The 23,019-nt window shown below is 41.8% G+C and overlaps 1 protein-coding gene across 15 annotated transcripts in view; it reads right to left on the reverse strand.

Moving 5' to 3' along the window:
• LOC123635533 overlaps nucleotides 1-23,019 on the reverse strand; it is a 76,475-nt gene that overhangs the window by 50,628 nt on the left and 2,828 nt on the right. Inside the window, exon 1 of one of the 15 annotated variants that reach the window (XM_045547778.1) lies at nucleotides 22,544-22,561. The exons of the other annotated variants lie outside the window; for them this stretch is intronic. The gene's annotated coding sequence lies outside the window, so the exon portion shown is untranslated. Of the gene's footprint in view, nucleotides 1-22,543; nucleotides 22,562-23,019 lie in introns of those variants that run through there. 15 annotated transcript variants of the gene reach the window in all.

Here is a 23,019-nt window from a genome sequence, read left to right on the forward strand (position 1 = left end):
GGAGGTGAAACCTGGTAGTTCGAGGACCACGTGGGTGCAGCTGATCTGGCCGACAGGAGAACGTTCCCACTGGGTGGGGCGTGTATCTGGCAAGAACAGGGGAACTCAGGCCTCTGCGGCCCTGCGAGACTCACCAATTTCAAGGCAGCACATGAGGTTTTAAGTCTTCCATACCCTGTGTGTTGGGGGAGGGGGATAACAGTGAGCAGGACAAATGCTCCTCGGGAGTTTAGCGGATAATGAAGAAGGGTGAGCATTTCTTACAGCGATAGATGCTAGGGTGCAGGGAAGTAAGGTTTAACCGCAGAGGTGAGTGTTAAGAGGAGCTGGTGGTCCCCAAGTCTTACTGACTCCCAAGCCCAAGCTCCTCTCTCCACTCCACCAGAATCCTTCTCCTTCAAGATTTATTAGCACTGTGCTTGACACACAATAGAAATTCAGTAAATCTTTTTTGCATGAATTTATTCCTTAGAGCAAGTTCAAAGGTATGCAGTGAGGCTCAAGCAATGGTAAGGAAGGTACTATTCACATGTGCCAAATTGAGGAAGTGGAGGGTTTTTGTTGGTTTGTTTTTGTTTTTTTTACTAGGCACCTCCTGTGTATTTGCAGTCATTCCCTTAGGCACTGGGGATATGACCATGTGTCTAGCCCATTGGGGTTATATTCCGCTGGGGAACACAATCAAAAAATAACAGAGAAAACAATGACAAATGGTGCTAAGTGCTCTAAGGGTAACACAAAGTCATGGAGATAGAGAAAAACCAGAGGAGGAGAGAGAGACCTACTTTGGACAGCATGGTGGGGATGGGGAAAAGTCCTTCTGGGAGATAAGTTTAAGCAGAGACCTGAAGTATAAGAAAGAAGCTTGAATGTGAAGTGTATGGACCACTGTTGCCAGCAGAGGTATTGGTATGCATGAGGACTTTGAGGCAATAGAAACTTGCAGTGTTTGGGAAAATGAGAGACAATTCACATATCAGGGATGCAGAGAACAGAGAGAATGAACAAGAAAAAAGCTGCAAAGTTCAGCAGAGATGCATGGACCAAGTAAAGGAGTTCATATTTTTTTCTAAATGCAATAGGAAGATTGAAGGATTTTAACCAGAAGAGTGTCATGGTCTAATTTACATTCTAAGAAAATCATTCTGGCTGACATTGTGGTAGACAGATTGTAGGCAGAGGGACACACACACACACACACACACACACACATACACACACAACAAGTAACTAGTGAGGAGGTTGTTAGTTAAGGCAAGAGATGATGGTGGCCTCACCGAGGTAATGGTGGATGGAGAGAACTGGATGGCCTTGAGATGTACTGTATTTCAGTGATGGGACCAACAGGAGTTACTAGTGAATTGGATGGGAGTTGGAGTAAGGAAGAAAGAAATTCAAAATGGTACCTATGATTCTGATTTAAGCAAATAGACTGCTGGTGGCATGACTTTCAGAGATGTAGAAGACTATGGAAGCATGGGATTTGGCAGGTAGAAATCGAGGGTTCCTGGGCAGTCCAAAAATTAGTAACTTGCTTGAGGCCACACAGCTAGAGAATGATAGAACTTGATTAGAATCTATCATGTGATTTTATTATATTTGTGAATAAATCATTACAAACTATCATGGTTTAATTTTGGCAAAAAGGAAAATAAATTCATTATGATTTACAGGAAAATACATTAAACTGCAATGAAGCCTTTGCTTTCTGGGAAATAAACCTTAGAAGATAAGAAAAAAAGAGGGTGAGGATTGCTAGAACAGACTGTCAATGTGCACATATGACCCAACATTTATATGTACAACACATTACCAGGCACTTAGGAGATGTCAATATTTACAACACTTGCCTCCTGTCTTCAAAAAGTTCATAGTCTAATTCAGCAGTTTCCAAATGATTATATACCAAGAAACAGCTGTGGATATTGCATAAGAAAATGGTTCCATGGGCAATGAGTTAAATAAATATAGGCAAATTTCTTTATTGCAGGACTTCTCAGAGCCTTTAGACAAATTAATGTACTTTGTGAGACCTAAGGGTGGCAGATGTGGGGGAATAAGGGGGAGAAATATAGTTTGTAGCACTTTTCAAGCCTATTTGACCAAATAACTTTTACTTAGCAGGTCTTTGTCTTATAACGTCATTAACATACTTCTGTTTCATAGAACAGCATTTGGGAAAATTTTATCTAGTTGATATGGGAACATGAGGCTTATATACATGAAGCTATCTCTCTAATAGATCACAAGCTCTGTAACCATAAATTTATACTACAATAAAGGGACTCTTCATAGTAATAATAAAAGCAGCAAGAATAGCTAATCTTCACTCAGTTATCATTCTGCAGATATCAATTGAGTCCCAGCCATGTGCCAGACACTGGCTAAGAACTGGAAACACAGCAGGGAAGAAGCCAGGCAAGGTCCAGCATCCCCTAATGAAACTTAGAGCTCAGTGACAAGACAATGTTAAATCAATGAGTTTACAAACAATGCATTAAGTACAGTGAGATTTTTATAAAGGTCACCAGAAGAATAACTCAATGCACGATGTAAAGTCAAAGAGGGTTTGCCTAAGAAAAGTGCTACAAGAAAGAAGTCTCCCAGAAGTAGAATAAGCACTGAAAGTTGTATCTCATTTAATCTTCATATTACCCCATGAGGCTGGTGACGTTATTATTCATATTCCTATTTTACAGATGAGGAAACTGAGGCCCAGAGAGCTTGAGTAACTTGCTCAAGTCAACACACACTAATAAGTAACAAGTCAAGTAACATCATAACCAATGACTGCTTAATTTTTTAAAATTAATAAATCAAAATTTTTTTCATTGATAAATAAAAATTATATATATTTATGTTGTACAACATGATGTTTTTAAATATATATACATTATAGACTGGCTAAATCAGGCTAACTAACATATGCATTACCTCACATAATTATTTTTTGTGGTGAGAACACATACTACTCTCTTAGTGATTTTCAAGCATACAATACACCGTTATTAACTGTAGTCAACATGATGTATGATAGATCTCTCGAACTTATTCCTATCTAACTGAAATTTTGTATCTTTTGACCAACATAGCCCCAATACCACCATCCTCCCTGCCCTCCAGCCTTTAGAAACCACAGTTCTACTCTTTGCTTCTAGGAGATTGACCTTTTCAGATTCCACATATAAATGAGATCACGTGGTATTTTTCTTTCTGTTTCTGGCTTATTTCACTTAACATAATGTCCTCCGGGTCCATTCATGTTGCCACAGGATTCCTTCTTTTTTAAGGCTGAGTAGTATTCCATTTTCTTTATCCATTCACCCACTGATGGGTACTTAGGTCGATTTCATATCTTGGCTATTGTGAATAGTGATGTGATAAACATAGAGGTGCAAATACCTCTTCAACATATGGATTTTATTCCCTTTGGCCCTATACCCAGTAGTAGCATTGCTGGATCATATGGCAGTTCTCTTTAAGATTTGGAATAAAAGGAAGGAGAGAGAAAGTGGACTGAGATCACAGAGGGGCAAAGCCAGCTGTCTCCACAAAGCCCACTGCTGCCAGCTCTCTCATCCCTGGCTGATTGTTCCCAGAGTCTGGGCACTGCATGCCAATGAGCCATTGTCCCCACCCAGCTCTGCTGCTGGCTGCAGCCTCCTGAGCCTGAGCCAGTTCTCCCTGACCTTGGAAACCTCTCCAGGCTCAGCCATTTGCCCTCCCCAGACATTTCTGCCACTGGAAGCCACAGACACCCTGTGATTATTGAGGGGAACCCACAGATGGCCTGGAAGGAGATGGAGGTCTGTGGCTGTCCACACCTGTCCCCAGACATGACTTTCGTGAGAGAGAACATTTCCTGGAATGTTAGAGATCAGGAAACATATGCCCAAACTCATAGAGTTAAGAACAGAGATAAAATGAAAACCTGTAACAGTATTATAATAATGGCTATAGTTTAGGGATCACTTCCTGAGTACCAGACACAAGGCTTTATCTACACTGTCTCATTAAGCCTCAGAGGAACCCCATGAAGCAGACATAATTAGGATCCCCATTTTGAGGACAATGAAGGGAGCCAGGGAAATGAAGTCTCTGACTCCAAGTCACACAAGGAGTTGGTCGCAGACCCAGGACACAAACCCAAGTCCAACAAGTCTAGAGCCCTTACTCTCAAGTTCTGCCCATGTCCTAAATTGCTGGCACTGGCCCCCAAACCCTGGTCACACGTCTCAATCCTGATGCCAGCTATCTTCCAAATTCCAGAACTTGCCACTCAAATTAACTAGACGCTTGCAGTGAAATTAATTATCAGTGCCTTTTAAAATCAGAAGCAAACACAAAAACAAGAGTTGCTCCAAAGGTTAATTAATTCAACTCAACCTATCAAATACTTTTTGAATATCAACTCAGTGACAGACACTGATTTAAATACTATGGGGAATGTGGAAGATGGTGACAGGGGAGACGAGAGGCCAAAAAGAGGGAATAAAATAGGAAAATACTCAGTCCTTGTTCTCAAAGAGCTTTTTCTGTAGGTGAAAACACCCAGTGATCAGAACTGAACCTACATAAGTTTTTTAAACAACTTAGCTGGGAAAAAATAGTGGATAAAAACATTGTCCAAAATGAACACAAGCCAGACTGACATTTCACTCGGCTCAAGTGTCGGAGACAGCGACACATACCCCAGTCTCCCCGGCTCTGCTCTGCCTCACCATGGTAACCGCCAGGGCTCTCATCTGCCAGACGGTTTTTTATATCCTCTGACTATAGCTGGGGAGGAGAATACACATGAATGGATGGCTGAGGCACCCTCACTCTCTGCAGCCCAGTGACCCCAAATATGTCTCTCAAAACGAACCCCCTTATAAGCAGCACCTCTTGAGAAATCTAATAACACCCACTGTGCATCAGAAAATGAATGCCTTACACGGGTACAGACCAAGTTCCAAGTGTTCCAGCCTGCAGAGCAGCACTGGCTCGGTGCATTAGTTTGCTAGGGCTGCCATGACCGAGTTCCACAGGCTGGGCGGCTTCAACAGTTTTATTTTCTTATAGTTCCAGAGGCTAAGAAGTCCAAGATCAAGTGGTTGGCAGGTCTGGGTTTTTCTGAGGCCTCTCTCCTTGGCTTTCAGACGGCGGCCTTCTCATTATGTCCTCACATGGTCTTTTCTTTGCGGGTGCATCCCTGGTGCCTCTTCATGTGTCCAAATTCCCTCTTCTTATAAGGACACCTATCAGATTGGATTAGGGCCCACCCTAAAGACCTCATTTCAATTTAATCGCTTCTTTAACGGTCCTATCTTCAAATATAGTCACATTCTGAGGGACTGGGATTGAGAAAGTGTTTATTTTGGTGAGAAATAATTCAACCCATAACAGATGGGGCAGGGCGAGTCAGGTTCTTCTATGGGTGTCCTACCAGACCCCCTCAGGACCTCATGCCTCCCTTCAGAGTGTGTCAGCATCACCTGAGGGGTAATTGTTAAAAGTTTAGATTCCTGGGCACTCCAGAGTCCCTTTCACCGGTTTGGGGTCAAGCCCAGCAAGCTCTGGGATTCCAAAGATGAAAAGACAAGATCCTTGACCTCAAGAAGTTCCCAATCTAACAAAAAGCAGACATATACACAATCACAATGTATTGTTGCAAGTGCTTTCACTGAGAGATAAATCAGATTCAATGGGAGCATTACCTAAACAGTGGTGAAATCTCCCTTGGGCAGTCAGAAAGAACTTCTCATGGAGAGGACCCTTGAACTGAGTCTTGGAGAAAGGAGGAAGAGGAGTCTGCCATCATCAAAGACAGACACAGCCATTCTACAAAGAAGAGCAACCACAAAGGCATGGACAGGTGGGATGTCTTGGTACATCAGCAGAACAGTAGGTAGCAACAGAGCTGGCTCTTAGGATAAGGGGCCACAGGGAGGGAGGCCTTCAGAAGCAGAGCAGTCTAGAAAAGTTGGTAAGGCTGGGATTATGGAGTGGCTCGTGGGTCAAGCGCCAGATTGGTCTGGCTCTTATAGGAAACAAGGAGCTACTGGGAAGTTTAAGCAGGGAAGTGACTGGTCATATGTGCATTTCAGAAATGTCACTCCACGAAGGTGTAATTCCCGCTTCCAGCAGGACTGCTCCCACACCACCTCCCACAGTGGGCCCAGCAACCTTCCTTGAAGGCAAATCCCATCATAGCACTGGCTTTAGGAGAAAAGGTCGACGTATCAAACCTTTCATGGCTGGGTCTCCCCAGCCTCATTCCCTGCAGAAGCTCCACACCCAACCTCCCATCCGCCATCCTGAGTCAGTCAAAGCTCCCCAATGTATTATGTGTTCCTTTGCAAGTGCTGTTCTTAATGCCTGCAGTGTTATCTCCCTACTATTTGCTCTCTCTTCTGTTCTTCCTACAACACACAGCTCTGATGTCCCTCCTTGATAAGCCCTCCTACTTGCTGGATCCATGGTTGCTCAGAAAAACCTTGAGTTCTATTTAGCTAGGATTACCAATCTTACTATATTTTAATCAGTGTATATAATTTATCCCTCTTCCACTACCCCATGAGCTCATTGGTCCCAGGGACTATATTTTTCATCTCTGTAATCCCAGTACCTAGCCCAGTGCTTGCATATTGTCAGAGCACAATAAATTAAATATTAATGCATACATTTTAAAATATAAATATATACTGAAAGATGAATGAATGAAGCCAGGCAGGAAAGAAGAAACTGGATTCTTCCTGGTTCTCCCACTAGTCTACTACAGGACCTTGGGAAATTTATTTCATGTCTCCGGACTTCATCCTTTTCATCTGTGTTAGGACGGTACTTGTCTCGTCTTGAATCTCCATGCCAAGTCTAGTATCTGGTGATTCTCTGCTAAGGTACCAGCAGCTCTTTGTTTTTTTTGTTTTTCCATTTCAGAAAGGCTCTGGTTTACCGCAGCTCAGGGGGTCTAATCCTTGTCACTTGTCAGTCATGTCAGTCACTGCATTGCCTCGGAGCCATTCCTGACTTTCTCATGTTCCCCAGAATCCTTCCTGGCCTGCGCTCAAGCCATTATCTCTGCCTTCCTCAACAAACCCTTTTCATCCTCGGAGCCTCAAAGCAATTTTCTTCCTCTGTGAAACTTTCCCAACCACTCCAGCCCCCGGAGCTCTCTCTTGTCTCGGCATTGATCACCATAGCATTCAGAGAAAAAAGCCAAAGTAGCGCCACATCGGGAGTAAACGGACAAAGGGGTGATTCATTCATTTAACAAATAATTGTTGAGCCGTCTCCTGTTTTCTGCTGGTTGCTGGGGATACAATAATGAGCAAAACATACATTGTCCTGCCCTAATGGGACCCGTGTGTCTGTGCATGCTGGATAACAAAAGCACCAAATGTGGGGATATCGCAAACATCTACTAATTAGGAAGTGGGGAGGGATGGGACAGATAATTACAAAGGGGCAACAGGAAACTTACAGGGATGGTGATATCTTCATCATCTTGATCATGGTGATGGTTTTAGGAGTGTATACATATGTCAAAACTTAAATTGGACATTTAAAATAGGTGCAGTTTATTGTATGTCAAGTATACCTCAATAAAGCTGTTAAAAAACAAAGGGATTGTGATCAAGAAGACAAAAAGTAAGATTTGTGCATGTGTGTCAGGGGTGGGAATAAGAAGGAAATTGGCAGGAGGCTTTTTAAAGATAGGGATGGATAGATCTGTACATTATTTTATCATCTTAAATAATAGAAGTCGTTTAGACCCATACTTTCAGTTTCCACTTGGGAATCTGAGGCCGAGGGTTATTGCTGAGGTCCCCTAACTCATTTCTGGTCATTAATACTATGAATAGCAACTACCTTCATTTAGGCAACCAGTAAGAATCATACCCTGTAAGAGGTGCTTGAAGTCCATCATCTCACTGGTCCTCACCATTTCCCTTCCAAGCAGGCATCATTATTCCCTTGTATGAGGAATGAGGAAACAGGCTTAAATACCTTGCTGAAACTCATATGGCTAGAAAATTGAAGAGCTGTGGTTTAAATCCAGGTCAGCCAGAGTACAAAAACTGAGCTTATTTCATTTTCATAAAACATTGCATTAATAATTATCTACAAAGTATCCTGGTTCTAAGTATAAGGCGAAATTATCATATACATTTTATGTCATAAAACACAGGATCTTTGGGGGTGATGAAAATGCTTTGGAACTAGGCAGACATGATGGTTGCACAACATTGTGAATGCACTAAATGCCACTAAAATGTATACCTTAACATTGTTAATTTTCTATTATGGGAATTTTATTTCAATGAAAAACAAATAAAGGTTTAACTTTAGTAAAACACATAGCTTTCATTATCATTAAAACCAGTGAAATGAAGTTATTTCTAGCCCTATATTTTATTAGCAGAGCTACTATTTTGAAAGCCCTCGGGAAATGTTTAAAAAAAATGTTGGCCAGTGCAGTGGCTCTCGCCTGTAATCCTAGCACCCTGGAAGGCCGAGGCAGGAGGATTGCTTGAGCTAGAAGTTCGAGACCAGCCTCAGCAAGAGCAAGACCCCGTCTCTACTAAAAATAGGAAAATTAGCCTGGCCTGGTGGAGGCTGAGGCAGGAAGACAGCTTGAGCCCAGGAGTTTGAGATTGTGGTGAGCTATGGTGACGCCGCTGCACTCTAGCCCAGGCAACAGAGTGAGACTCTGTCTCAAAAAAAAAAAAAAAAAAAGTTGCAGAATAATAATATATGACAAATCAGAGCACAGGAGTATGGCAGAAAGAGTCCTAACTGCATGCAGTTAGCCAAGGTTCTTGGAGTCAGGTAGGCTGGGAGTTTACCCACCATATGACTTGGGTGAGCCTCTATAGTTTTTAAAAGCTCAGTTTCCTTAAACTGAGGATAGTACAACCTGCTCTGCTTGCTTCAAAGTCTTATTGTAAGGCTCAAATAAGAGAAAGAGCTAGAAGCTCTATGTGAATCTAAAAAGCAAGACAAAATTGAGTCATTGTCACGATCATCCAAAACACTGTAATCTGAGGAAAAGAGCTCCCCTGTAGCAGGGCCCCTGGGAAGGGGCAGAGATGATGTTCGCAAAGCATATAATGAGGTAGCAGTGAATCAGCTCAGGCTCTGTGACTCATCCGGCCAGTACAATGTGCCAAAGTGATACTGTGCCAGTTGCTGGAGTTAGTATTCAAGAAACTGGCAGCTTCTGAGTCCTGTCTCTTCCTGTGGGACTTGGGGAAGCCAGTCACCCCATAAAAAGTCTGACTATCCTAAGTAAGACCCCTGTGATATGTGGAGCTAGCGCATGAAGAGGCCAGGTGGACAGAGAAAGAGATGCTGTTGCAGCCATCCAAACCCAAGCACCATAGGCACGAAGGATATCAGTAGCTGCGATGTGAACGAAAACAGAGGAAACCTGCAGATGATCAAAATTGAAGCCCTAGACATAAGTGCCAGTAGAGCTAGCTCAGCTAACTCCAGTTCCTGGGCCTCCCACAGCTGAGAGCCCAGTCATTGTGGAGCAGAGATGAGACAGCCCCACTGTGGCCTGCCTAAACTCATCCCACAGAAGCACGAAAATAATAAAATGGTTGTTGATCTGCTCTACTGACTTTGGGGATGGCTTGTTATGCAGCAAAAGATAGCTAGAACACTGAGAGAGCAGTAAGACCATAGACCGTGGAATCAGGCTGAATTATATTCCTGCCTCTTCTACTTAATTAAATTTTGTGTGCTCTTGCATACCTTGATTAGCATCTCTGAGCCTCAGTTTCCTCATTTATCCAGTGGGTTAGATGCAATGACATCTATATTGCAGGGTTACTGTAAGGAATATACAAGATGTATGCAGACTTGCAGGTATGAAGGAACACTTGAAAAATGGCAACTGTAATGGTTATTTTAATTCTTGCTGAGCTGTCAGCCCTCTTACAAGAAAAAATGAAAATTTTTGGAAACATTTCTGCAATTAGTATTCTGCCAGATTACTGTCCTAATCAGGGCCCCTTTCCTAGGACTCCGTTGGGAGCTGCTTTTCCCCAGGGGTGTCCCCCGACACCCCCAGCAGCCTACTCAGTCTTCTCTTCCCCATATCCCTTTGAACCTGAGGCTCTATGTTGGATATCCAGCGACTCAAGTGCAACAGAAGGCTTCCAGAGCTAGGAATGATAGGTCAGGATCACAGTGTGGGGGTTCAGTCCCTTTGACCCTTCTAGCTAATTAAGCTCTTGGCTGAGAGTCTGGCAGAAAAACACAAGGTTTTGATTTGCAGCCAACTTTAGGCTAGGTACTCTGGCCAATCAATCCCTGTGTCACAGCTGTCAGTCCCGGATGGGGTCTGCCTGGCTCTTTGGCAGTGACGAGAATGTCAAATATCCCCTCAGACTCCTTCCTCTGTTCCTTCATTTGCTTTCTCCTGCCACAGCCTCTGTCTGGCATGGGCACAAGACGGGAGTGCAGGCTGCCTGCCCCCCACTCCCCACAAGGCTCTTTAATGTCCTGACCCTCCAAAATCCAAGCCGCCTCTTAGGATCTGCCTACAAAGACTGATCTATCAGTTTCAAATATCAACAGTGGGATGGCAGGGGATCATGAGAAACCAGGCTAGAGATTGGAAACGTGGCTTCTTTATAAATGTGTCAATTTAACTAGAAAGGATTTTCCTCACTTCTTTTTTCCTCCTCCTATAACAAAGTGTAAGTGGGGAGAGATGAGGGCTGAGGAAATACAGGAGTGAGGGAGACCACCCACCCTGGACACCAGGCCTTGCTTGCCGCATCCATGTGAGGACCTGGGTGGCTCTGAGCAGCCTGTCCCCGACACCCTCTCAGATACCAGGCATCATAGTTGGCCTCCACCCTGTTAAAACAGCAGCCAGAGCACTGCAGTCTTGACATTTATTTCCCCATCTTCCTGTAAACACAGGAACCCCTTAATTAGTGCCTAGCCATCTCTGACATCAGACAGCAGCTCTTCTATGGGCAGCAATCCATTTATCACCGGCTAAAACCGGTCTGGCTTCCAGGAGCAATTGGTACCCCCCGGACAGCTTTCTCTGTCTGGAAAGAAAGAGCCAGAAGGGAGCTGCAGCAGTGAAAAGAGAAAAATGTTCACATGAACAGGCCAGAGCTAATTTTCTCAGGCGCTGCTGGCAGACAGTAGCAGTGGGCAGGGGGGCCACGGGGCACCTCTTCCCTCTGCGTTTTCTCAAAGGGCACTCACATTTATCGAACTGGGGGTTTGAGACAACCCCATTATATGTGTCTGCTTTTATCTCAAGTTTGTAAAGGAAGAAACTGAGGCTCAGAGAAGTTGTCATCACATAGCTACTATATTCGTTTCAGTAAAAAAATAAAAAATAAAAAACACCATAAAAAAACTTATGACAAACTGGGCAGCTAAAAACAACTGGAATTTATCTTCTCACAGTTCTGGAGGCTAGAAATCCGAAATCAAGGTGTCAACAAGGCCATCCTCTCTGAAGGCTCTAGGGAAGAATCCTTCCATGCCCCTTCTAGCTTCTCATGGTTGCCAGCAATCCTGAGCAACCTCTGCCTCCATCTTCACATGGTCGAGTTCCCCTCTTGTGTGTCACTGTATCCAAATTTCTCTTCTTCTAAGGACACCAGTCTTTGGGTAAGGGTATGCCCTAATCCAGTATGACCTCCTCTTAATTTGATTACACTTGGAAGGACCCTATTTCCAAATAAGGTCACATTCACATGAATATGATCATGAATTTTGGGGCAACACTATTCAACCTAGTAAACCTGTAAGTGAATCAAGTTCAGACGGAAGCCCCGGTCTGTGTAAGGCTGGGGTTCTCTATGCCCAACAAACTGCTGCCAGGAATGTGTGTCCAGGGAAATCCAGAAAATTGGTCCCTGGACAATAGCCACTCATTCTCATGCGGGGCCTTATAGTAGAGGCAGGACAGTGCTCCAGCCCGCGTCCCGACTGACCTCTGAGACAGAGCCCTTCCCCACCAGCCTTGCTCTTTCACTCCTGTCCAGTCAACGCCCAGACTTCCCTCCTCATCCTTCTTGGGTTCCATAAACTCGATCTCAGAAAGAAGTTTCTCCGGGACCTGGCATCCAGCAGCCCTGAAACTGACCTCTAATCAGCTCACAGACACTGTCACGCTTCTTCCTGCCACCCTCTCTGGCATTTCCAAAAAGGACAAATTCTGTCTCCCCAGCCACTGCCCACACTCGACCTTCAAGCTGCTTTTTTGTGGCTGGTGGGAGCTCATAACCACGAGCCCCAACCCCCCTGCAACATTCCTACAGGTTTGTCACGCACTTTCAGCTTAGAACCACTGCCTGAGAGGCAGCAAGGGTGGGGGTAATGGTTGATTTGGGCTGTCAGCTCGACTCGATTAAGGGATACCCTGATAGGCAGTAAGGTGTTACTTATTCTCAGTGTTTCACCAGGCGCTGAGCCTGTCCCTCTTCTGCCGAGAGGGAAACCCAGGTGGTTTTACTTTCGATTAGAATGATTGGGCTGCCCCAGGTGTGTCTCTGAGGGTGTTTTCAGAGACAGGCGAGTGAGTCGTGGACTGAGTGGGGAAGATCCGCCCTCCATGTGAGTGGGCACCATCCAATTGTCTGGAGGCCCAGATAGGAAAAAGAAAAGGCAGAGGAAGGGTGAATTCTCTCTCTCCTGGTAGAAGGATGCCCTTTTCTCCTGCCCTTGGACATCAGAACTCCAGGTTCTCCAGCCTTTGGACTCCAGCCAGGACTTGCAACGAAGCCCTCTGGGCCCTTGGGTCCTCGGCCTCAGACAGTCACACCGTCAGCTTCCCTGGTTCTAAGGCCTTCAGACTTGGACCCAGCCATGTTACCAGCTTTCCTGGTTCTCCAGCTTGCAGACAGCCTATCATGGGACCTCTCAGCCTCCATAATCAAGTGAGTCAATTCCCCTTACTAAATCCCTTTTCAAGTATCTCTATGTTATCAGTTGTGTCTCTCTGGAGAACCCAGACTAAAACGGTGACATTTTAGAATGAGACAGACTGGAGTTTGACCTTGAGCCTTGCCTCATTCTAGCTGCACCATAAGTTACCTGTCTTCTCAGAGTCTTGGTTTCTTCATCTATAAGATGAATAAAATAATATTTACTTGACCGGGTTGCACTGAGAAAAAAATAGGATAACGTGTACCAAGTGCCTGGCATACCATAAAGTGCCCAATAAATGCATAGCAGGTGCTGTCGTGCCCTCCCCCCACCAGATCCCGGGCCCCTACCGCTTCGGTGCACTCCGACCTGATTCCCAACCACCAGCACCTGCACTTCCTTGCCATTCTCCGGCTGCCAGAGCCTACCTTGCCTCCCAGAAGGGGGCCCTGAAGTGCTAGGGAACAAAGGACCCTCAGGGCCCGTGTGTAAACACTCTGCTCCCTCGTCCTGTGAGTGGGACGGCTTTGAGCTGCACGCCTTACACTGCTCCCAGAGTCTCCCCAGTGATTAAGCTCCAGTTGTCGACAGTGGTGGCCGGCTTGATAAAGTGTCCTTTCTTGGCCATGTTCCTTCTGTCACTCTTCCTCACTCCTCTCCCCATGATCTCTCTTCACCTCCCAATTAAAGTCCAGTAGCCCCCCACTCAGCTGTGGGGGAAACATTCCAAGACCCCAAGTGGATGCCTGAAACTGCAGATAGTACCAAACCCCATAGAAACTATGCTTTTTCCTATCCATACATACCTACAATAAAGTTTAATTTATAAAGTAGGCACAGTAAGACGAGACGTTAACAACAATGACTCATAATAATACATAACAATTGTAACAATTTCACAGCATCACTACTCTTGTGCTTTGGGGCCATTAGTAAGTAAAATTAGGATGACTCAAATGCAAACACCATGATACTGAGACAGTCAATCCAATGACTAAGCTGGCTCCTAAGCAACTGATGGGCAGGTAGTATTTATAGCACGGATATGTTGAACAAAGGGATGACTCACATCCCAGGACGCAGAGAGACAGTGCAAGATCTAAAACTTTGAATCATTTATTTCTGGAATTTTCCTTTTAATATTTTCGGACCACAGTTGACTGCAGATAACTGAACTGGGGAAAGCAAACCTGCGGACAAGGGGAGACTACCATGCTGGCACCCAAATCCCTGTCTCAGGTTCAGCTTCTGGGGAAAAGTAAAACTGTTACAACCACACACATCCCATCCGTAAGACTCTGATGGTAATAAGAATTCTTCCTTATATTGAGCTGAAATCTGCCTCCAGGGAGGTTTCATACATTGGTCTCAGTCTTGTCCTCCTAAGTCTCTCGGACTGTCTCCCCCTGTTCTGCAGATCTACCTCCTCTCTTCTTGGTGCGACGTTCTCCACCCTATTTCTAGGTATACGGTTTACTCTGTTTATACCAAACCTCTGGTGAGATCTACCTTTATGATTATGGTATTATGCTTGAGAGAGAGGAGGAGGAGAAAGAAGGAAGGAAGGAAGAAGGAGAGAAGGGAAAAAAGAGGGAAAGGAGGAGGAGAAGACGGGAAGGGGGAAACAATCAGGGTAGTTGGCTCTTTCTCTTAGAGACTGCTCTCTAATTTCTATGACTCAGCCAGTGCTTTTTCCAGCTTTGGGTAGCAGAATACATGATTTAGGGACCATGCATTTCTGAGTTGAATCCTTTAGCATATGCTTAGTACCTACTATGTGCTAGGCTGAGGAAATTGAGAAAGGAAAGATGCAGTTCCTGACACTCAGGAGCTCCCTGCTAACAGAGCTGCCTGGCAGCCCTTGCCTCCTATGATGGTAGCACCCTGATATTTCCTTTGAGGAATAGTCTCTTTAAAACTTTTAGTTCACGTGCTTTGGATAAAGACTACTATTGCACCTCACCAATCAAAATATACCATCCCTCGGCCACATAATAAATGAGGGATGAACACAAACTAAGCTGTGCCAGTAAGAACCCTACTGGAGTTTTCTGTAGCCAAATCATTTGGAAGCATTCTCTTTCTTCTGGAGTTGTTGATCTGGTAGAATGGAAGCTACTTGTGAGTCTGCTTTCATCTTGATAGAGAGGCCTAATGAAGAAGCTACTACAGAGGGAAACAGAGCTGAGAGGTGGAGGAAGAGAGGATAACTAATGACGTCACTAACAATATCATTTGAGCACCAAAATATGGCCATGATTGAGGCCAGCTACCTGGGGCCTTTTTAGTTTAAGAACAAATAAGCTCTCCTTTTCTGTTTAAGCAAGTTTGACTTGTTTTCCTATCACTTGCAACGAAAAGAGTCTTGACAAATACACAGATGAGCAGACACTTTTAATATGTGATTGTGTGCCATTGGTTCAACAAGTATTTATTGAGCAGCTACTCTGAATGCAATTGAATTTTCCATATTTCTCTTGACCTAAATATTACAGACTATTAACAATTTTGCACTGAAAGACCAGGGAATGCTTCTCTAGGGGGTGGCACTTGAGCTCAGTCCTGAAGGACGAGCAGGAGTTCGACTGCAGTAGGGAAACAAGTTTCAGGCAGAGAGGAATTAGCACGTGCTGATGCACAGATGTGAGAGAGAGATTAAAACACATTTGATTAAGTGTTAAGTAGTATAGATGATTAGAAAGGAGCTGCATCATCTCTTAAAATTTTAGTTTCCTCATCTGTTAAATGGCCAACAGCAGTTACTTAGCCATTTAGAAGAAGTATTATATTTTGAGAATTACATGCTAAACATATGTAGTCATGTATAGCTTACTAATGGAGACACATTCTGAGAAATGTGTTGTTAGGTGATTTCGTTGTATGAGTATCATAGAGTGCACTTACACAAACCTAGATGGTGCAGCCTACTACACACCTAGGCTATAGGGTACAGTCTATTGCTCCCAGGCTACAAACCTGTACAGCATGACACTGTACTGAATAGGCAACTGTAACACAATGGTAAGTATTTGTGTATCTAAACATAGAAAAGGTACAGTAAAAGTGTAGTATAAAAGATAAAAAATGGTACACCTGTACAGGGCATTTACCATGAATGGAGCTTGCAGGGCTGGAAGTTGCTCCGGGTGAGTCAGTGAGTGAGTGATGAGTGATTTCAAAGGTCTAGGATGTTACTGCGCACCACTGTAGACTTCATAAACACTGTACAGTTAAGCTATAATAAATTTATTTCAGAAATTTTCTTTCTTCAATAATAACCTTAGCTTACTGTAAATTGTTACTTTATAAACTTTAAAATTTTTTGACTCTTGTAATATCATTTATCTTAAAATACAAACACATTATATGGTTATACAAAAATATTTTTCTTTCTTTATATCCTTATTTCATAAGCTTTTTATATTTTTAAAATTTTTTACTTTTGAAATTTTTTTGTTAACAACTAAGATACAAATACACACATTAACCTAGGCCTACACAGGGTCAGGACCATCAACATCGCTGCCTTCCACCTCCAAACCTTGTCCCACTGGAAGGTCTTCAGGGGCAGTAATACACATGGAGCTGTCATCTGCCACGATGACAATGCCTTCTTCTGGAAAATATTCTGAAGGACCTGCCTGAGGCCGTTCTACTGTTTTTTATATAAGTAGAAGGAGTACGCTCTAAAATAATGATAAAAAGTATAGTATAGTAAATATATAAGCCAGTAACATAGTCCTTTATTAACATTATCAAGTATTATGTGCTACCCATCATTGTATGTGCTATACTTTTATATGATTGACAGTGCAGTAGGTTTGTTTACACCAGCATCACTACAAATACCTGAATACTGTGTTGTGCTACAATGTTACAACGGCTATGACATCACTAGGTGATAGAAAATTTTCAGCTCCATTATAATCTTATAGGACCACAATCATATATGTGGTTGGTCATTGAGCAAAATGTCATTGTGCAGTGCATGACTGCACAAAGCACCTACTACAGTCTATAATATAGATCATATTCCATAAACAGTTTCTTTTCTAACTGCTCATTTATTATACATTATATATTCTACAATTCTCATGAAGATTCATATTAAGCTCATTGAGCTAAGGAAATGACTTCAGATCGTAACTTGAATCCACAAGAACAAATTAAGAGAAGCAGAAATGATAAATAAGAAGCTTTATATAACAAAAGCTATAAATATATACTAGTTTTCCTTCCTTCTCTCATCTTCTTTAAAAGATATAAAGTAATAATTAGAGCAAGTAGTGTTTATAACATCTACAGATAGTAAGTGTATAAAAAATAATGCCAAAAAAAGGAGAAAAGGGAATAAACCTATCTAGAAGTAACATACCTATATTTCACTGGAATTAAGTTAGTATGAGCCTGAAGCTGACTCTGATAAGATGTGTATGTTAAGTCCTAAAGCAACCAATCAAGAAATAAATTTTTTTAAAAGTTTAAAAAATCATTAAAGAAATTTAAATGCTACATTAAAAACATACTCTCTCAATGCAAAAAAAAAAAACAATCAAGGAATAGTGACAAAAGAGACATGAGACATATAGGAAAAAAAAGTAACATAGCAGAGGTAAATCCAACCATATCAATAATAACAACTATTTGAATGGACAGAACAATCTGCTCAAAGGGCAGAGATTGCAGACTAGATAAAACACATTCCAACTATATGTTGTCCACAGGAAACACTTTAGATTCAAAGATACAAATAGACTGAAAGTAAAAGGATGGAAAAGAATATCTATTATGCAAACAACCATAAGAAAGCTGAAGTGGCTATACTAATATCAGACAAAATAGATGTTAAAGAATGTTACTAGAGATAGAAGGACATTTCACAATGATTTTTAAAACGGTCAGTCCATCAGGAATACATAATTATAAACATTGTGTATCTAATAGCAGAGCACCAAAATACATGAAGCAAAAATTGACAGAAATAAAGAGGCAAATAGACGTTTCAACAAAAATAATTGCAAATTTCAATACTCCACTTTAAATAATGAACAGAACAATTAGACAAAAGTTCCAAGAAAATGGAACACTCAGTACTATAAACCAACTAGATCTAACAGACAATTATAGAACATTCCACCCAAAAAGAGCAGAATATATATATTCTCTCCAGTGTACATAGAATATTCTCCAGGATAGACCATATACCAGGCCATAAAAAAACTCAATGAATTTAAAAGGGTAGATATAACACAAAATATATTCTTTGACCATATGGAATGAAATTAGAAATTAATAACAGAAATCTGGGAAAATTATAAATAGGCAGAAATTAATCAACATACTCTTAAACTACCAATGTATCAAAGAAGAAATAAAAAGGAAAATTGGAAAGGATTTGGAGAAGAATAAAGACGAAAATGCAAAATATCAAAACTTATGAGATACACCTAAAGTTGTACCTGAAGAGAAACACATAAATGCCTATATCAAGAAAAAAGAAAGGGCCGGGCGCGGTGGCTCACGCCTGTAATCCTAGCTCTGGGAGGCCGAGGCGGGTGGATCGCTCGAGGTCAGGAGTTCGAGACCAGCCTGAGCAAGAGTGAGACCCCGTCTCTACTAAAAATAGAAAGAAATTATCTGGCCAACTAAAAATATATATACAAAAAAATTAGCCGGGCATGGTGGCTCATGCCTGTAGTCCCAGCTACTCGGGAGGCTGAGGCAGTAGGATCGCTTAAAGCCCAGGAGTCTGAGGTTGCTGTGAGCTAGGCTGACGCCACGGCACTCACTCTAGCCCGGGCAACAAAGTGGGACTCTGTCTCAAAAAAAAAAAAAAAAAAAAAAAAAAAGATCTCAAACCAATAACCTCTGCTTCCACCTGAAGGCACTGGCAAAAGAAGGACAAACTAAACCCAAAGCAAGCAGAAAAAAAAGTATAAAGAATGGGCATTAATGAAATAGAGAATTGATAAACAATAAAGTCAGTAGAAAACAAAAAAGTTGGTTCTTTGAAAAGCTCAACAAAATTGGAAAATCTTAAGCTGGACTGACCAAGAAAAAAATGAATGAAGACTCAAATTACTAGAGTCAGGACTGAAAGTAATGAATTTATTGCCAACGTTACAGAAATAAAAAGAATTATAAAGAAATACTCTGAAAAATTGTATGCCAATAAAGTAGACGACTTAGGTGAAATGGACAAATTCCTAGAAAAACATAAACTACTGAAACTGACTTTAGAAGAAATAGACAAACTGAATAGACCTGTATCAAGTGAAGAACTGAATTAGTAATCAAAAAACTAACCACAAAAAGAGTCTAGGTACAGATGGCTTAACTGTTAAATTCTACCAAATACTTGGAGAATTAATGCCAATTCTTCACAAACTCTTCCAAAATATATACATATATAGAGAGAGGAGAGAACACTTTTAAAATTGTTCAGTAAGGCCAATATTGCCTTGACACCAAAACCAGACATAGACATCAGAAGAAAAAATTATGGACCAGTATTTCTTATGAATATGGATACAAAATATTCTCAATAAAATACCAGCAAACCTAGCCTAGCAATATATAAAGCATACAACATGACCAAGTGGGATTTACCCCAGGAATGCATAGTTAGTTTAATATCTGAAAATCAATTAATGTAATATACCATATCAACAGAATAAAATATAAAACCATATAATCATTTCCATAAATACAGAAAAAGCACTTGACAAGATTCAACATTCCTTTATGACAGAAATACTCAACAATGTAGCTATAGAAGGTAATTTCTTCAACCTAACAAAAAGCTGCTACAAAAAACCTATACCTAATAACGTACTTAATGGTGAAAGACTAGGTGCTTTCTCTCTAAGATCAGGAATAAGACAAGGATGCCTTCTCTCACCACTTCTATTCAACATACAACATACCGGCAGTTTTAGCCAGAAAAATAGGCAAGAAAAAGAAATAAAGTGTGCTCAGATTTTAAAGGAAGAAGTAAAACAATCTCCATTTGCAAAAGACATGATCTTGTATATAGAAGATCCTAATTAATCCACTAAAAAACAACTAATCAGCAAGTCCAACAAGGTTGTGGAATGCAAGATAATAAACAAAAATCAACTGTATTTCTACACACTTGCAATGAACAATCTTAAAATGGTCCACTGTAACAATTAGTATTTCCTTCTCAGTAAAAATTAAGATAATGTGGCGTAGGATTTTTTTTTCTCATTGTTCTTCCTACTGATATTTGAAAGTTTAAGAAAATTTGTCCATTTATTAATTTTAAAAATACTTTTTGAATGTCTGCTATGTTGTTGGTCTGTGTCTGGGTGTACAGACACCTGAGGGTATGGTGATGGTATGCTCTTAAGAATTTCAGGTCATCTTTGTTATTGCTGACCTTTCTGTGTCATGCCTGTGGCCAAATCCTCATGGGCAACATTATCAGGAAACAAGTTTCATTTTCACCTTGTAAAATATACTGTGTTCTAACAAAATTCCTAAGTTACTTCTTTACAACTTAGAATAGTTTTAGCATTGTTCCTAGAGTAGCCCACAAATGTCATTTAACCCTGTATCTGGCTAAAATGCTGCCAAGTAAATTTCACTTCATTGAGAGGCTTGTCCCAAGTAAGCACTATTGAGAGTGCTCCCATTATCAACCTGTCAACTCTCACGGCAGACATTACATTGAATTAGTTATTTGCTTTTCTTTGTGTCTTTTTCAAAAATAGTCAACTCAGCAAGAGCAGGAGCTGTGTGTGCCTTGTTCACCTCTGCCCCTCCAATGCTTAAAACAGTGTCTGACACATAATAGGGGCTCAGTTAATATTAACTACATGAATAGACGGGCTCTATTTGCCACCAGTATTATTAAATCAGACAGAAAAATTAAGCATCAGAGTATAAGACAACATGAGGTGCTAGAAAGAGTGCTAAGCAGAGAGGAAGGAGGTTTAACACAAATCCTCTATCATCGGCCAGCCATGTGATCTTCAGCAAGTAACTTTCCTTCTCTGAGTCTTAGTTTCCTCAGTATAAAATATCTCTAACGTCCTTCCCAGAGATAGAACGAATACTTGAATTTACTTATCTCGTACGATGCTACTTCAATAGGGACAGCCATGATTGAAGAAAGATGGAGAGGTATACGGAAAGTTTCACAGAGATTCTGAAGAGGACTTCTGAGAACTTTGAAGGACTTTGTAAGCGATGGCACCGTTCGTACAATGTCTTCATTTTCCATGAACACTTAATAGCTCTCTTTTTCCTATCTCTAAGTATGTCATTAGAGTGTCCTTATACCCATCATTTGTAATTAGGGCCACTTTTGAGCACACGACAAGTCTAGAGAAAGAGAATTTCATGGTATAATTAGGTTAGAGGCAGAAAAGGACCTGGGTAAGATGTGTGCACTTGTGTAAGGAGACGGCTTGAGATGAAGCAAATTGGTTTGTAAGCAGTAAATGGAAGGGAAAAAAAAACCCAGAAAAATAATTCTCATGAAGAGGAAGAAAGGAGGTGGTGGGGAAGAAATGCTGGATGAATCAGTACTTCACATTGTGCATCCAAAGGCAGTATCAACCCAGAGTGATCTGGGGCAAGCAAAGAAGAGTGTAATTCTATATGAGAGGAGAGTGCAAATGTTCTTTTGTTGTTGTTTTAACTTTTTGCTAATAAAGAACACTCTCTTTTTACTTACACTTCAATTCTCATGCAACTGGGGTAAAATTTTGATGCCTTCATCTATCATATATAACTCCTTCTATAGCCTGCCATGCAAATAGGTAGTCAGCTCTGTGCTAGTTGCCTCTGGGGAAGAATCTGGCAGGACTGAAGGCAAAATCGCCCTGAAAATCTCTCTTCAAATAGCCAATTTGCCCTAGAGAATCAGGAAGTGAAAAGGCTCTCCTCTAGATCACAAAGAGACAGCCCGGGCTAGATGGAAGAAGAGGATGAGGGCAGAGAGGTCTGTGGCTCCTAGAACAAAGGAACCCCAGGCAATGTGTCAGAGACACAGAGGGGAGGGAACTTGGTTGGTGCCTCCTGGAATGCTACAGCGTGGGGATGCAGGACCTGCAAAATGATTAGTGCCTTCTGGACCCTAGACAGTCCCGGCAAAATCTCTGTGTCCCAAGCATGGCATGGAGGAATGTCAATGAATCTCAAGGGGTTGATGAAGTTTCAGCAGCTTTTTAGAAGGACAAGATACCATTCTACACACTCCAGTCCTCAATAAACATAAACACCTTGGCACCTGTTGTATGTTGAATTGTACCCCCCCAAAAAGATATGTTGAAGTTTTAACCCCCAGTACCTGTGAATGTGACCTTATTTGGAATGATGGAGTTCAGAACGCACTACTCCAAAATACAGCATCTTGGCATATTGAATGCTTTAAGCTGAAGGAAATTGAGAAAACGGCAGAAGCAGGAAGGTATCTAAGCCTTTCACCAGCTCTTTTCCCTTGAACCATGTCTTAAAACCTAGGAAGGATTTTCCAACTTTTCCCTGAAGCAGGTCATAAGACCCTGTGCCCTCACTATACCCACAGGAAAGGAATATCCTTATTGCCAAAGATGAAGGGACACAGAGAGAAATCAGAACAAACAGGCCTTGCTAAGTTCCCCGAGTTTACTATACTTACCTCATACTCTTAGTGCTATCCTATTTCTCCAGACTGTCCACTGTTCATCAAACCTACTATTAAAAATACTCAGGTTTTGGCCAGGAACTGGCTCACGCCTGTAATCCTAGCTCTCTGGGAGGCTGAGGCAGGAGGATCACTTGAGACCAGGAGTTCAAGACTCAGCCTGAGCAAGAGTGAAACGCTATTTCTACTAAAAAATAGAAAAATAATTAGCCAGGCAACTAAAAATAGAAAAAATTAGCTGGGAATGGTGGCACACGCCTGTAGTCCTAGCTACTTGGGAAGCCAAGACAGGAAAATCGCTTGAGCCCAGGAGTTTGAGGTTGCTGTGAGCTAGGCTGACACCACGGCACTTCAGCCCAGGGGATAGAGCGAGGATTCTGCCTCAGGAAAAAAAAAAAAATCAGTTTTTAACTGTTTCTTCAGGTCTTCATTTCCTAACGGAGGCTCCTAAGTCATGTAAAACTTACATT

Source organism: Lemur catta, chromosome 3 (assembly GCF_020740605.2).
Source record: "Lemur catta isolate mLemCat1 chromosome 3, mLemCat1.pri, whole genome shotgun sequence".
NCBI classification, from domain to species: Eukaryota; Metazoa; Chordata; class Mammalia; order Primates; family Lemuridae; genus Lemur; species Lemur catta.